Source organism: Pinus tabuliformis, chromosome 7 (genome assembly GCF_031772625.1).
Source record: "Pinus tabuliformis cultivar Carrire ecotype Pingquan chromosome 7, CPIR1, whole genome shotgun sequence".
Taxonomy (NCBI): Eukaryota; Viridiplantae; Streptophyta; class Pinopsida; order Pinales; family Pinaceae; genus Pinus; species Pinus tabuliformis.
In genome coordinates this window covers 1,629,633,110-1,629,648,554 of record NC_142293.1, presented here as the reverse complement: position 1 = coordinate 1,629,648,554, position 15,445 = coordinate 1,629,633,110, and positions in this window count along the sequence as shown.

The following is a 15,445-nucleotide window of genomic DNA, read 5'->3' as shown; positions in this document are numbered from 1 at the left end:
TTATTTCTTTCCTGCTCAATTCTGTCCCAAGGAAACTTTCATGTGGATGCATCATGTGATCCATCTCTATTGCAACGTATGCAATGCAAATATAACTTTTCTCCTTGAGAGTGTGTGCCTCCCTGCCTCTGAAATTTCTTCTTCCTCTTCCTATTGACCACCTCTTCCTCTAGAAGAATCTTGAGCAAGATTCTTCTCTCTATGTGCAAGACACATAGCCTCTTCAGAAGATTGAGGATCTGTCTTCTTCCCAAAAGCTTTCTCTCTTTCAGCAAATTTATTCACAAGGGAGCCAAAGGTAATTTCTTTGAGGTTTCCATTTGCTTGCAATGACTCAAGATAATTTGAGTAAGTGGGATAAAGTGCCTTGATAAAACCTATCAGAGGAATGTCCAATTCAACATTAGTGACTTTGATATCATGCACAATAAATTTTAATTATGATGCAAGAGCAAGAGGATCATCATTTTTTAATTCAAGGATGAACAATTTAATCATGAGTTGAATAACTTTAAGTGAAGAGTGTGAGTCATAGAGTTCCTTCATTTTTTGTAAGGCTTCGAAAGCATTTGAAAATGGCGAAATATGGCGACTCACCTCTTCATTTACTGATGTTGCAATCAAGGCACATGCCTTGCTGTTCTTCTTTTCCCAAATGACGAATTCCTTGTCTGAGGTAGGCTGTTCTGGTTCTTTGTTTCCATCTCCAATACACGCTCCTTTCCACATCTCATTAAAAATGAGAGTGTGTTTGATTTTCAGAGACCACTTAAGATAGTTCTCTTTTCCATTGAGAACCACTCCCACAATTTATATTAATGAGTGCATTTAAAAAAAATGTACTCTGCTGCCAATATATATAAAAAAAATGCACTTTTGTTGGTTTTAAAAAAAGCACTTCTAGTGATTAAAAAAAAATGCAGTAAGGGGAGGTGGTATATGGGGGAGGTGTTATATGACTGCACACAAAATGAAGGAGGGGATTTCATATGTGGAGAGGCCGTATGCAGGAGGAACATATATGGAGGAAGAACATGTATTAAAAAGTGGTGTATTTAAAAACACACCAGTGTATTAAAATGGGAGTGGGAGAGGTGTACTAAAAAACACTTGTGTATTAAAACACAACATTCCTAGAAGCATAAAAGCGGTGGAGTGGTGTATTAAAAAAACAAAGCAGTGTATTAAAAATGTAGGAATGTATTAACACAGAAACACTAGGAGGAGGAGTAATACCAAACAACGTGTTTAGGAAATTTGAACACCATGTTCCCGTCTTTGAAGGAGGCAACGAGGTTCATTGTCTTGCAGGCTTCGTAGTCTTGCACATTCACTTGCAACACCGAGTCAAAACAGTGTGAGGGAAGTACCAACGAACATTCGTAGACTTTGAAAATATACACGAAATCCCATCGAAGCTCTCCGACCCGGTTTGATAATCCAAAAGGCCCTGTACGGTCTGGTTTTCACCCATCCATCCTTCTCTTCGATGTTTAAATTCGACTTGATTTAGTTCAAGTCAAGTTTAATTTTGTCAAAATCTCGACAGCAACAGAAGAGTCTATGGAAGGCGGTTCAAGGCCATACAATCCGTGCACGATGGAAGACATATTTAAAGACTTCAAGAACCACAGAAATGGATTGATAAAAGCCCTCACAATAGACGTGGAGGTGAAGATTTCAGAGGTCTCTGAGAGAATGAAGGGCGAGTCTGAGAGCAGATGGGAATGCATGTACAAAGGGAAGGCAGAGGGCCAAGCCAAGTGGGTCAGCGCCAACGCCAACATATCGCCAGCGAAATGGTATGCGCAGTGGGAGGAGGCGAACCGCAGTGACAGAGAAGGAATGTCATAGTGCACTAACCATAATAATAAATACACAACATCCAATTAATTCAACACAGAGAAGTAATCTGGCCAGAGGACAGATAGAATCATGGAAGGTATGATAGATTGGGAGTTACAAGGCAGAGAGGGAAACCAAAAAATGGCACTGGCTCTGATACCATGTCAGGCCATGAGGTAACTCCTCAAATGAGAATATGTTTATTCATTTGGGCTGTTCATAGTTATATACATGAGGGAGTAACTCTTGAGTTTCATCTCCTGATGACTCTTCATTTTTCGTTATTTATTATTTACACTATTTACAATTGTTCACCCGATCCCTATGATTAGGTGTCAACAATGACGATATGAGCTAGTTCAAATTTATAAAAATAAGAAAACTAAGAGTTTCTAATTCCATAGCAGAAAAGTACTTGAGAATTATCACATTAAATAGTATTTGAACTTTGTATATCATTACCACAAGACTGTACCATATATTTTATAAATGTTCTTAGTACTCGCATATAGAACTAATAGTGCACTGTTATAATGTTACACGTTTTGTACTTTTGTTCTAAATAATAGTCGCTCATGGTGTGCAACTACCAGAAAAAGACTGTGCAACCTAGACGAGGATTCTATTTGTAACCAAGTCCTTCGAAAACTAGTTTGACATGCATTTGTAACATGTATGCTAAAAATATTGAATGATGAACACCTAGCCAATGCTTCTACGGATAACATAACCAAAATTAGTGGCTAGTATTGTGACATTAGCATATAAATATTAAGCATATGTATTAGATACTTAACACCGTTGGAAAAAATTGTAATAATAATAATAATAATAATAAACCAATTGAAAGTCAATGTATTTTGACTATGAATGTTTAAGTTTAATGCCTTCCTTTAAAAAATAAATAAAAGAATCAATGCCACGTGTTCCTAAATGCTTAATTTTTTTACATGGTTTGAAATAAATGATTGATTAGTAAATATGATTAATTTCATCAATTAAATGAAACGGTAATCTATAGTTTCAATAATTCCATTACCCTTGTGGAAATTTGTAAAAGTAATAGTCATCTATTACTTAGCTCCACAGTTGACGCTAAGAAATAAACCTTAATTAAATATAGAAAACACATATGCTTCCATCATAAAACAAATGCATATGTGCCACATTTCACAACAAATCCATTGAGACAAACATTTCATAGATTAACATTAGTAGTTTAACAATAATTTCCCTATGCACCACCCGTTCTCCCGCACAAACCCATAGTAAAAACCTTGCACAATGGAAATTAACAATATTAATCATTCTCTTCTCCCGCACATATCTTGTCCTCTGCAAAGAATCATAGATTTAAAATCAAATCTCTATGCAACTTCTCTCTCGCACATACTTTGTATTCCACATAGTAAAATCTCCACACAAAGAAAGAATTTAACATTAATTTCATCCTTTCCGAATAAAATTCCCTATGCACTTCTGTTCTCTTGCACATACGTGGCGTAGATGACGACATATGTGTGGAAAAATGAAGATGAAGACCAAACGATGTTTATGCGAATCAATTTCTCATACTATTCCTTGATTAACTAGTTTGAGACTCATTTATATTACAATGTGCTTATATAAAGTTGCAACATGGAAATGCATACTCAGTTTGCTTGAATTGTGATTTGCGGAGTACTTTTTAGTGTTAGATTTTTGATAATATTTAGAGCAAGATGATTTTGTCACAATGTAATTGTTTGTGTTTCTTCGGTTAGTGTTTTCCTGTGTAGAAATATAGGCCACCCACATGCATATTGCAAAGTGTGCTTTGCAAAATCTATTAATAATAAAATAAGCATTGTTCTTGCGCCAAAGTGCTAACCAAGCTTTCAAGTTTCATTGTAGATTCCTCCATGCTTCGCACAATCTACCAATATCAAATTGCAAATGCACTAACTCCAAAAGAGTTGAAAATGCATTACAATTAAAACATGCCTCTGCACCTATGTCATTCCATAGAAATTACGCAAATACTTTATTCCACACATGTATTTGTTCTTTGCATAGCCTCCACCCATGCACAACCACCTTTGCACAACTTTTCTTGCACAACTACTTCTGAACTCAACAACAACCTTCTGCCAGTGATTGACATTTGAAACTAATATTAATAAATGTGGTTCCCATATATCATGAGCAGGAAACATTCACTGTGAAAAATGTTCCTAAATAAGAACCAAAGAAGAAATTTGTATGTTTATTATTTTAATAAACATTGCACAAAGCATTTGTTCTCTACACATGCTCCCTTCGCACCTTCCTATTTCTGCGCAAATTTTGCACATGCATTTGTTTTCCGTGTAACCTCCGCATACGCATAAGCAAATCCACACAACCTCGTCTGCACAACTAATTCCACACTCAATAACGCCCTCAGTAATTGACATTCAACTGATATTAATTAATGATCATACATTTTGAAATACATCCCTAAATAAGAATATTAAAAAAGAGATCTGTATATTTATTATTTTAATAAACTCCACACAAAACTTTCACATAACATTCGCACATGCACAACCACCTTTGCACAACTTCATGCACACAACTACATCTACACTCAATAATGCCCTTCGATCAATCATTGACATTTGAAACTTCACACACACTACCTCTGAACAACCACATTCGCACAACTTCTTTTGTAATTGTGAAAAACGTTCTTAAATACTAATTAAAAAATAGAATCATATATTTATTATTTTAATAAATCCTGCACAAAGCCTTCTGCACATTTGTTTTACCACACAACATTTCTTCTTCACATGAATTGGAAAAAACGGTTTCTTTAGCACCCCTGTCTATGCAAAAGGGCCCCAGTTCTCTTGCACATACTCCTTAATAATATCAATTGGAGATTTATTTAACTCCCCCACCTATGCAAAAAAACCTACAACCGCATCAATTCTTGCATCATTGACTAGAGCACTAACATAACACTGACCTGCAACCACATGTCATACGGATTGAAAACATGATTTATTTATACTGCATAATAAGAGTATGTCTTATAGTGAGTTCATTAACGGGTGAAAAAGTTACTAAATAATTATTAAAAAAGAGATTTGTATATTTATTATTTTAATAAACCTTGTGCAGAGCTTTGCTTGAGCGAAACTTTCACTCTACAGATAGCTCCACACACTGCCTGTTCGCACAAGAAATGCTCCGTAAACTACTTATTTCTCATGAGAAAACTTGATAATTACGGTAAGGGTACTTAAATTTTCTATTTATTTATTCTGAATTGAGAAATTTCATTCATGTTGTCAATAAGGTTTCATTGGGAACCCAATTCAATATATATGAAAAAATGGTTACCACTTCGCAGTGTTATCTGACTTTCCATTATTTCAAAGCATTAAAATATTAAATATAAAATCATGATTTTCAAAGCATTGAAATATTAATATTAACATGTATTTTCAAAATTAATACAAAATGCAAAGCTTTGAAGCTTTCATTATGATTTTGAAAGCATTAAAATATTAATATTAACGTATAAACTGTTACTAATTGAGTTAATCGACAGAACAAAAAGGTCCATTCAAATTTGAAACTGTAACATGTCTAATGTTGATGCTTATTAATAGTCTAATGTTCATATTTGTTTACTAATAGCCTAATGTCAATACGATTCTAGTGCAAAGTGAAGTAGAGTCCAAAATTTTATTGTACAAAGCATTCCTGTGGCTTTTCTTACCTCCACATATGGATTTTATGTGAAAATGTAGAGGCTTAAATTATGCAATGAGATAGCCCTTGATCATAAGCACAAATGTTAGCGAATACCTTTTGCAGATCGAGTATGGTTTCCACACTCTACAAAAATCAACTTCTTCTGCACAAAAAACTTTGTTAATCAAATAATTTTTGGTTGTGCTTTTCACACAATGAAAGCTTTGTCTATGGTTATATTTGTGTAAATAGACATATGCATTGATTGCGAATGAAGTCCATTGTGCGGAGGAATATTTCAATCTTAATTTCATCTTCCGAACTCCGTACTTCACACAATGAAATCCTCCTATATAAGGAAAGTTGCTTGTAGAAAGCTCTGCTGCTAAGTAATTCATTAAAGGTTACACAATGCAACACAAGAACAATTGAAATCAAAATTGCGTAAAATTGATATATCACTTTCAATTCAAAATACAAAAAAAACTTTCATTATGTACAATAGACATATACGAAACTTAAGCGTGATAATATCCTTCAAGGAATACCGTACTCCACACAAATTTAAAAATATATGAACATTATTCATGTTTCATAGAAAAACGAACTATTCTCATGTTTCATGTTATTGGCATATATGTATTGATGACATAATACATGTGATCAAAGAATACGTCTATAACATTAAGCAATACAATCACAGTTACAAAAACAATATCAAGTTTCAAATTCAATCATCATAGCTATGATTGAAATAAATAAACATAATACAAATGCATAGAAGATTAGATGCAGACCATTAAGAACTCTGATTCTTAGTGGGAATAACTTGTATTAGTAATGAAAATGCTCAATGGCTCATTCACTATGCTATTATGACATCTCTTTAACTACTTTCTTCTGCATCTGACAAAAGTAAATGCGAGAACTATAATATGCAAAGAGGGAACTGCAAAAGAAAACAAGGAACCACATTTAGTAAGTAGAATATGTGACATTAGTAAAATTAACAAATCACGATGATTGAATACTAGTAAATAAAAAATGAATATGCAAATATTTAAGGAAAATTACAATTTGTGAAAACATATACGCCAATTGTTTCACTATCAACTGCTTTCCAAATGCATGGCCTCTTGAACCAATATCTTCAACTTAGCTGGAATGAATTATTTCATTGGTACCAGTGCAATCTCTAGCCTTGCATGTTGATTGAATAATTGCTTTTTGATCTCCATCGCCTCTTCTTGTAACTAAGCAGTTAACATAGATTTCCTGTCATTAATACTGACAAAGCCAACTAGCCATTTGCCAATTTCTTCTAAAGTAAAATCAGTTATATCATCAAATTGTTCTACCATTGACTGTTTTCTCTTATCCAATTCAAATGTTAACATATCTTTTGTAATCAATTCAGAATTTTGTATAATGCATGGGCCATCTAGATCTTGAACAATTTTCATTTCCTTTAGAAACACATCACTTCTCCTATTATCTATGCTCTCACATTCAGAAATAATGTTTTCTAGTGTACTGATTCTTCTGGACCATCCAACTTTGATTTTCCTCATTCGATTAACATTTGGTAGTTCTATGTTTTTCTTGTCTAGATCAGACAACAATTCAAGCCTTTGACTAAAAGAAAGTAAGTCATTATTAACGAAATGCTTTTCTTTGTTAATATTACTTCTTACCAAATCGACAAATGAGTTGATTTCCTATGCTAACCATAACAAAACAGAAACTACTTTCCATACATGTTCAATGATTTCTAATCTCTAGCATATATTACCGATAATCTGACATTTAACTGCATTAACCAGTTGCAGAGCTCCAATAGATCCATGAGATGTGTTAGCAGTGGGAATTGTAGATTGTTGAATCCGTATTGCTACTAGAGTCATTAACAAAGGACCCATATTCAAAACATTTTCCAACATTTCTATTGTTGGTTTAAGTACCAAGTTCTCTACTTTCTGTTGCTCAATAGACATTGCAAGCACATCCCCAATAGATTCATTCAATGTCAAAACATCCGTGGTTGCAATTATAGACATATGAAAATTTGTTTTCGTTGTACCAATAATTTTTTACCATGTATCCTTTTTTTTTCAATTTTCAATATTTTACTGCCCCTATTATAGTTTGGATCTTGAAAAGTGGCAAACTGATCACTGATCACTGAAATAGGAAATTATTTGGTAATTTGCTCCATTATTATCTGATTTTTCGTTCAAAGCAATACTGACCCAATCAAGTAGCAGAGTTTTAATCTCCTCATTGATAGATTCTTGACTACTTCTTGTTTGCAGTGGAATTTTGCATTTTGTCAATTCAGTCATGTGCATTTTCTCTGGAATAAATGTCTAACAAGGCTCCCTATCATCTTTGACAACTGATAGCTGACCGTGAATCAGCTGTGCAACTTCAGTATCTTTTCGTTTTCTTTCATGTGAAGATGAAGCCAAAGCAGTTTTAGATATGAAAACAAAAGATTGCGCAGGTTTTCAACTTCTTTGTTTACACTTTGTTTCAATGCTAATACTTGCTTTTTCAACAATTTCTCTAATAGTCATTGCTCCTTCTTGATTATTTCTTAGAGCATTATGACTCTTTTCACTTTCACTTGCAACTTTTGTCAACAAGCTCTCACATTTGATGGCACCTAGATATGTGATAAATAGGCCTTTCAGATCAACATCTCGCCAACCTCCAGTCTCTTTTAAATTAAAACAATTCAAAGAGTTCACAAAATTTACAAGCCGGTTTCCATTCTTCACGATTATTCTGCTAACTATAAATCCAGGAAAATAAATAAACTGTTTCTTCTTTTTCTATTCATATTTAACTTTCCAATCGTAGTATTGTTTGTAGACTTTGGAAAAAAAATAACCATTCATAAAAATTCTTGGAAGCAATAGTGGTTTATCGTGAAACCAATAAAATCGAATAACCATATTATTTCCTCTCTCTTCAGGTATCCCTTCCCCCAAAGGAAAACTTGTGCTTCACCAGATATTCGATGGGGCTCATCCAATTATCATACAAATAACTTTCTTTACAAAAACATCTTGAATTAGACAAAAAATTGAAATAGCTTATTGCTTCCACAATATGGGATAATAGAACTACATTGATTCTTTGTCAAAACTGAAATTAGGGTTATGTGTCAAATTATCAAAAGTATGACTCGACACAAGAGCTATTATCAGATATGACATCATGAAAAGCCTAACACTCTTGAACAAATGCACTAATTGAAAACATAGTTCATTTGAAATAAGATTAGGCTAGTCGAATACACAAGTTTTTATATATGAATTATGGAGCACATAGAGAATGGATGTTGGGACCCTGGCTGTAATTACTTGGTCCATTAAACGTGCATACAACCAACATAAATCTCTAAGTGGTTCTCTAAACAAAGTAATATCTAGAGAGAAAAAATCATGGAGGAACCTCAAAAGCTGGAAAAATGAACTCTTGTATGATTTTCAAGCCACCTACTTGTGATTCTAAAAAACTATTTTCTTTTGAAAAATATAAGCACATATCTGGAATCAATAGCTTCAATATCTACCTGAATGTCTCTAAAGTCAAAGAAATACAAGTATCTTTGGTTGGTAGCCTAATTGTTTTTGTTGTTAAATCAAATTTCTCTGCACATAAATAAACGATTTCTCTGAAATCAAATACTTCTAGAACACATGCAACATTCACTAATCCAATAGACCAAATATTATCATTTCTCTTCTCCTGCACAAACAGATTCACATATTGCTTATATGTAGTTGACCACTGAAAGCTCTGATTGATGACCACAAGTGAGTAAATATTTATCAATACAAATAACTTCTTTCCTTCCCCTCGAAGCCATTTTTGTTATGTAGTTTTAAAATATTATGTCAACCAACAATGTTTTCAATGTGATTTAGGTATAGATCATAGATATGCTACACTTTTTACTACTCTGCCTGTGAAATCCCTTCTACAACACACTTCTAATATATAGAAATTAAGTATAGAAAAATCTACATTTATGAGAAATAACATAAATAATTTGCATAATCTAAATGTGCCACAATTCTGGCTAAAAAACGGTAGAAATTCCAACACGATTTTTAGAAAAACAGGCGAAGTTTTTTGGAAAATCGGATTATAGTTGTCAAACTGCAAGATTTTTGGTATCAGAGTAATTGTTGATAGCACTTAATTTTTTGCCTTTTTCTGTTCCCCTATCCATTACTATTCTGCGTGTGAAATTTGTTTGCAAAAACATTTTGAATAAATAGCAATTAAAAAAAAACAAAACATACGTTTCAGAAAAATAACACAAATATTTTAAAAACAAATCTCAAAATTGGAAAACCAGTTACTCCATGTACGAAAAAAATTGAATGTGAATATTTTCTAATAATGACAACTAACTTACAAGCTGTCAACAATCACATCCACTACTATATCGATGTCAGTTTAGAGGTAATAACATTTACGTTCCTGATTACGTGTCAATCTGTCCATTCGCCAAAAGGGTACTGAACTATTAGTGTCATTACCCCGTGTACGAAAATGAGGAAATCACACTTTGCACAATGAAAGTGTTTTTTTCCCCTTCTTCTTCTTGTTCTTTCTTTCGCTTCTACATAACGTGATTTTGTAATTTTGTGTCTTTTCCATATACAACATGTGCCTTTCGCATTGATTACAATCACCAGTAAAACTTCAACCACAACATTATTATTAATTGTTTTTTGCAATTGATAAAATTTATTATTAAATAATGTTATTTAATTTAGTTTTATGATTTTTAGGTTTATTGTTGTTTAATAAAAGCTTTCATTGTGTGGAAATAACTTTGTACGTAAAATGTAAGCCTTATTACGTGCTTAATACAAGAAAAACTCCACACATTGAAACAAATTTCTATATATAGCATGACTTATATAAATACTTACTTCTGCAAATGCATTTGTTCTTTGCATAGTTTCCGCACACGCACAACCACTTCTGCGCAACTACTTCTATATTCAATATCACTTTACAAATACTCACTTACAATTGACTAATGTAACTTTTATGATTTACAAGATAAAATTTAATATGAGCTTCATACAATAAAAAGCTCCCCACAATAAAACAACTTTCTATATTCAATAGGACTTATTTAAATACTTATTTTCTTTAAGTAAACAAACTGTATATGTCTATAACCAAATTACTTGTTCACAATTGACTATTGCAAAACGAAATATGGAGTTTTTTCACAATTCTTAAAAAAAAAAAATCCCATAGTTCAATGTATTATTATTATTATTATCATCATCATATGTTGTTGCGCGAATCTTTTACTCTAGGCAAATTCCTTTGCATAATGAAAACTCTCATTCTAATCCCGATAGAATGAAAAAATCGTACAATGAAACATTGATGTGGGAAATTCTCGCTTTTGTACATGAATTCATAAATAAATACAATTGGAACAGAATAACCAAGCTTTCTGGACGAGCACCCTTCAACAATTATCGACATAGTTACAACAAGTGTAATTGTATTCAAATTTAAATGCTATTCATAACAAATGCAATAGATACAAGTTCAAACACAAAACATTATCTAAGAATTATTGATATAACTGGTAAAATGTTTAAGTATTAGAACAATGTAAACAAAAAATCCATTTTAATTATCGTTCATTACAGAACATTAGCTAATTTTTTTTCCAATAAAGAAAAATCGTAATTTTCATTAAGATAAGAAAATTACATGTTGTAGATGCTTATAAAAGCATATGCTATAAGTTGGGGTGACTCGCCCTTCAAAAATACTGTGTACAAAAAACCCCCAGTGGGAGTGCTGATAGTGATATCATATTGACATGTCATAGTATATATTTACAACATAATGTTTAGTCTGAGTATATATGGGATGGAAATAAAAAATATACAAAAAACAAGCCCAACAAGCCCCTATGCTCTGATGTCAATATATGGCTTGTGGTAGTACTGGTAGTGGTCCCCGTCCATCTGCTCCTGTATCAGCCATGTACCCCTAGGCCGGACCGCAGCCTCCTTGGAAAGTTGGTCGGAAATTTGATTATGTTCCCTATAGATATGATGGCAAACAATGGAATCAAATTGTGCCCTTAAACGAAGTGCATCATCCAATATATGCCTCAGAGAAAATGCATGACAATTAGATATATTGTTGAACCAATTGATAATGATCTTGGAGTCCCCAAATATTTGCAAATGTCTACACTGTTTTTCTAATGCAAATTGTAGAAGATGTCTGAGGGTGATTAGTTCAGCAAAATTGTTTGTCCCAATGCCCAACCCCATCTGGATTTTGTAGAAATGAGTGTCAGATAGATATAGTATGGCACCCCCCCACATCCCTCCTCTTGTGCAGACCATCAAAGTAAGCCCAGGGAATGTTTTTATCAATAGTTTCAGGGATAACAGTGCGATGGGAGGTAGGAGGATCATCATCAGGAATAAGGGAATAGATGGACAGAACCCAAGCTGATATAAGGTTCCAGATAGGTGTTATGTTACTGAAAATAATCTTATTCCTAGCTAGCCATATGGCCCAACAGACAAGGATGGGAATGTTTCGAGCCTTGAGTGGCTTGACCATCGACCACCAAGTGTTCCAGGCCTCCTGTATAGTATTGCCTTGCCATCGGGTGTGAATGGGAAGAGACGAGAGGAGCAGACCCCAGAGATCCATTGTGACAGGACAATGTAAAAAAGATGATCGATGGTTTCAGAGTTTTGACGACATAAACAACACCATGAAGGACCATTAAATGAGCATTTCATAAGGTTATCCCTAGTGGGGGATTTATTTTGGAGTACCATCCACATGAAAAGTCGAGAGCGGGGGGGTGCTTTCAACTTCCACAGTATGCTCCACCACCTCTCAAGGACTGGTGGTCGATAAGCAGAAAAAATGACAGGGTATCCATCCTTAGGTGTATACTTGCCATGCTTAGCCTTTGCCCAAATCAATTCATCATCCCCTTCAATAATCCTGACATGTGATTCATTGAGGGAATTAATGTAGTTTAACCAATCTTGATTCCATATATCTGGAATGTCTAGTTGTATAAATGATTTCCAGACTTGAGAAAAGAGATTGGAGTTGTCAGGATCTGCTATCTGATCAACATGTGTGATGCCCGAATTGGATAAATGAGTAATTAGTTCTTGTGGAAGACTGTATGCATTGCCACTTCCTGTCCTTGAGTCCAAACCAACTTTGATAGAGGAGCCTGACCTGATTCGCCAGGTTAGCCCATCACGGATATATGATATAGAATTGAGGACAAATTTCCATATAATCGATATTCCCGTTCTGCTCCAAGAGAGTAGTCTAATCCAATCCAAAATGCGGAGAGGGAAAATGTATTTTTGGAGGACAACCTTAGTCCATAGACTACGAGATGTGAGAATCTGCAACCGCAATTTGGCTACAAGAGCAGAGGAGAAATGAGACATGATTTTTAAGCCCCACCCTCCCCATTTATTAAGTAGGGCAATCAGCTCACAACAGACCCATGCATATAATATTCCATCCCGACTTCCATTCAATAGGAATCTGACCCATAGTTTTAGAATTCTCGTGAGGATGCCCCTTGGGATCCATGCCAAGGACATCCAACAGACAGGGGTAGCTTCTAGAAAATATTTTATCAGTACAAGGTGTTAGAGTCGGTCTTGAGCCCTCCATCAACGATCAAAACTCTTTGCATTTGCATAGGTAGGTGTCTCATCAGTGTCAATTTTTGCATCCCATTAGGCATGCCATAACCCTGATGGAGGAGCTGGTATATTTTACCCCTCTTGGCATTGCTGGATCAGGTCATTTCAGTCATTAAGCTCTTTCAAGTTTGTCTTGTCTTGTCTTGAGGTCAATTTCCAAGGTCTAGGGTTTTGGTTAGGTATGTTTACAAAGTCATGTGTCTGAAGGTCAATAAGTGTTCAACAAGCCAGAGGGATGATTGTAAAGATGTTTCTTCGAATTTTTTTATCTTGTACAGTTAATTTTCACCTTGGATTTAAAAACTCTGTTTTTAAAGCCAAGGTCATTTTTCAAATGTTTGTAAAAAGTGATGAAATTTCAAAAGACTTCAGCGGACAGCATGTAACCCTGGTCCCCTTGCCAAGATCCCTCAGATGATCTACCTGCAAAAAGAATCAAGCAAAAGCACTAAATGAGTCAATTTCAGGACAAAGGAAACCAAAAAAGTCAGTTTTATAAAGTGTCAAAGAGAAACATTAGAAAGTGGGTTTGAACATGAAATTTATTCAAATGAAGCTTATAAAAAACCAATCTCCCTCCTTTTACTCTCATTTGCATCCAAGACACTTGCAAGAGAGATTGGGGAATGTCCAAGCGATTGGAGTGAAGACTGGTCGAAATTAGGAGCAGGACAGGCGCGTGACCCGTCAGGCCAGGCGTGCGACCCGTCAGGCACGCGCGACCCGTCAGAGGGGTTCCTGCAGTGTATTTTTATAACGGGCGCGACCCGTCAGGCCCGCGCGACCCGTTGGGCGAGGTGCACGACCCGTCAAGCAACCTCCCTCCCAACTCATATCAAATTTGCTCAAGCACCCTCTAAATCATCAAATTGCTTGAGGTAGGTTCTCTAAACTTGGAAATGGTTGCTAGTTATGTTGAAAGACATCATGAGTGTGTTTTTAATGGTCAAATTGTGCAAGAGAAAACGCTCCATATGGCTGTATAGTAAATTTGAAAAAAGATGCTAGGGTTTATTGCTGTTTCATTGTTTTTCCCCTTGTAATTATTCTCTTCATTCCCATTTCATTTTCCCTATATTTCCATGTCAATCTCCCTTTTAAATTTGTAAAGAAAATAAACCCTACCCCTTTTCCCTTTAAAAATAAAAAATCACATCCTAACCCTATCTCTCCTTATGCCCATGTAAACATATGAATTTGATGATGTATATGCAATGATGTTTGCAGTGTTTTCCCTAAATTCCCTGTTGTATACATGTTTTCCCATTTTCCTTGTAAAAATGTCCCTCCCCTAACATTTCCCTCATGTTCCTTGTCCCCTTGAAACAACATATAAATCAACTTTTTACAGGCAGAAACAGCAGCACAGTTTGTCCACTTTGCTCCTTAAACAATGTCAGAAACCGAAACTTATGAGCAAAGTGATGACCAGTCATCAGCTTCAGAGATTGAGGTACAGAGGAGGCCTCATAAGGGTGGAAAGGGTGGACATCATAGGCGAGAGGAACCCACCTCTTTAGCAGAGTTACAGGCTTGTCCTATGGCAGTCACATGTTTCCAGTATATGTCTTGTTATGAGTTTTGTGAGAGGATCTCTCGGATTCAGCACCACAGAGAGTTGGCTCGCCTATTTGTTTTACACTTGCATGATGGACATGTCAACCTTGCAGGGGTGGACTTTACAGTGACACCCGAGGTGATCTCACATGCCACAGGGATACCTAATGTTGGGGAGGTGTGGAATAAGCGTAAGGTGTTAGATAGTGTTCACTTTGAGCCTTTTGTCCGGCCACCATTCATGAGACATTTGGCAGGTGTGTTTCCATTCAGGTTTCTCAGGAGCGAGTATGCTCCCATGATGAGGCTCATCATGCACAATTTTACCTGTGAGGGCAGATTTTCACAGGTATATTCATACCATATTCGCCTCTTGATGTACTTCACCCGAGTGAGGATGATGAACATCCCTGTTTTCTTCTATCAGAACATTCAGAGGATGGTGCCCATGTTACAGAGGAAGAGCCCGGCACAGCAGTATAGGAGCCTGTACCATTATGGTTTGATTCAGCTTGTAGTATTGCATCAGTTGGCTCAGCAGGGCATCTCATGGG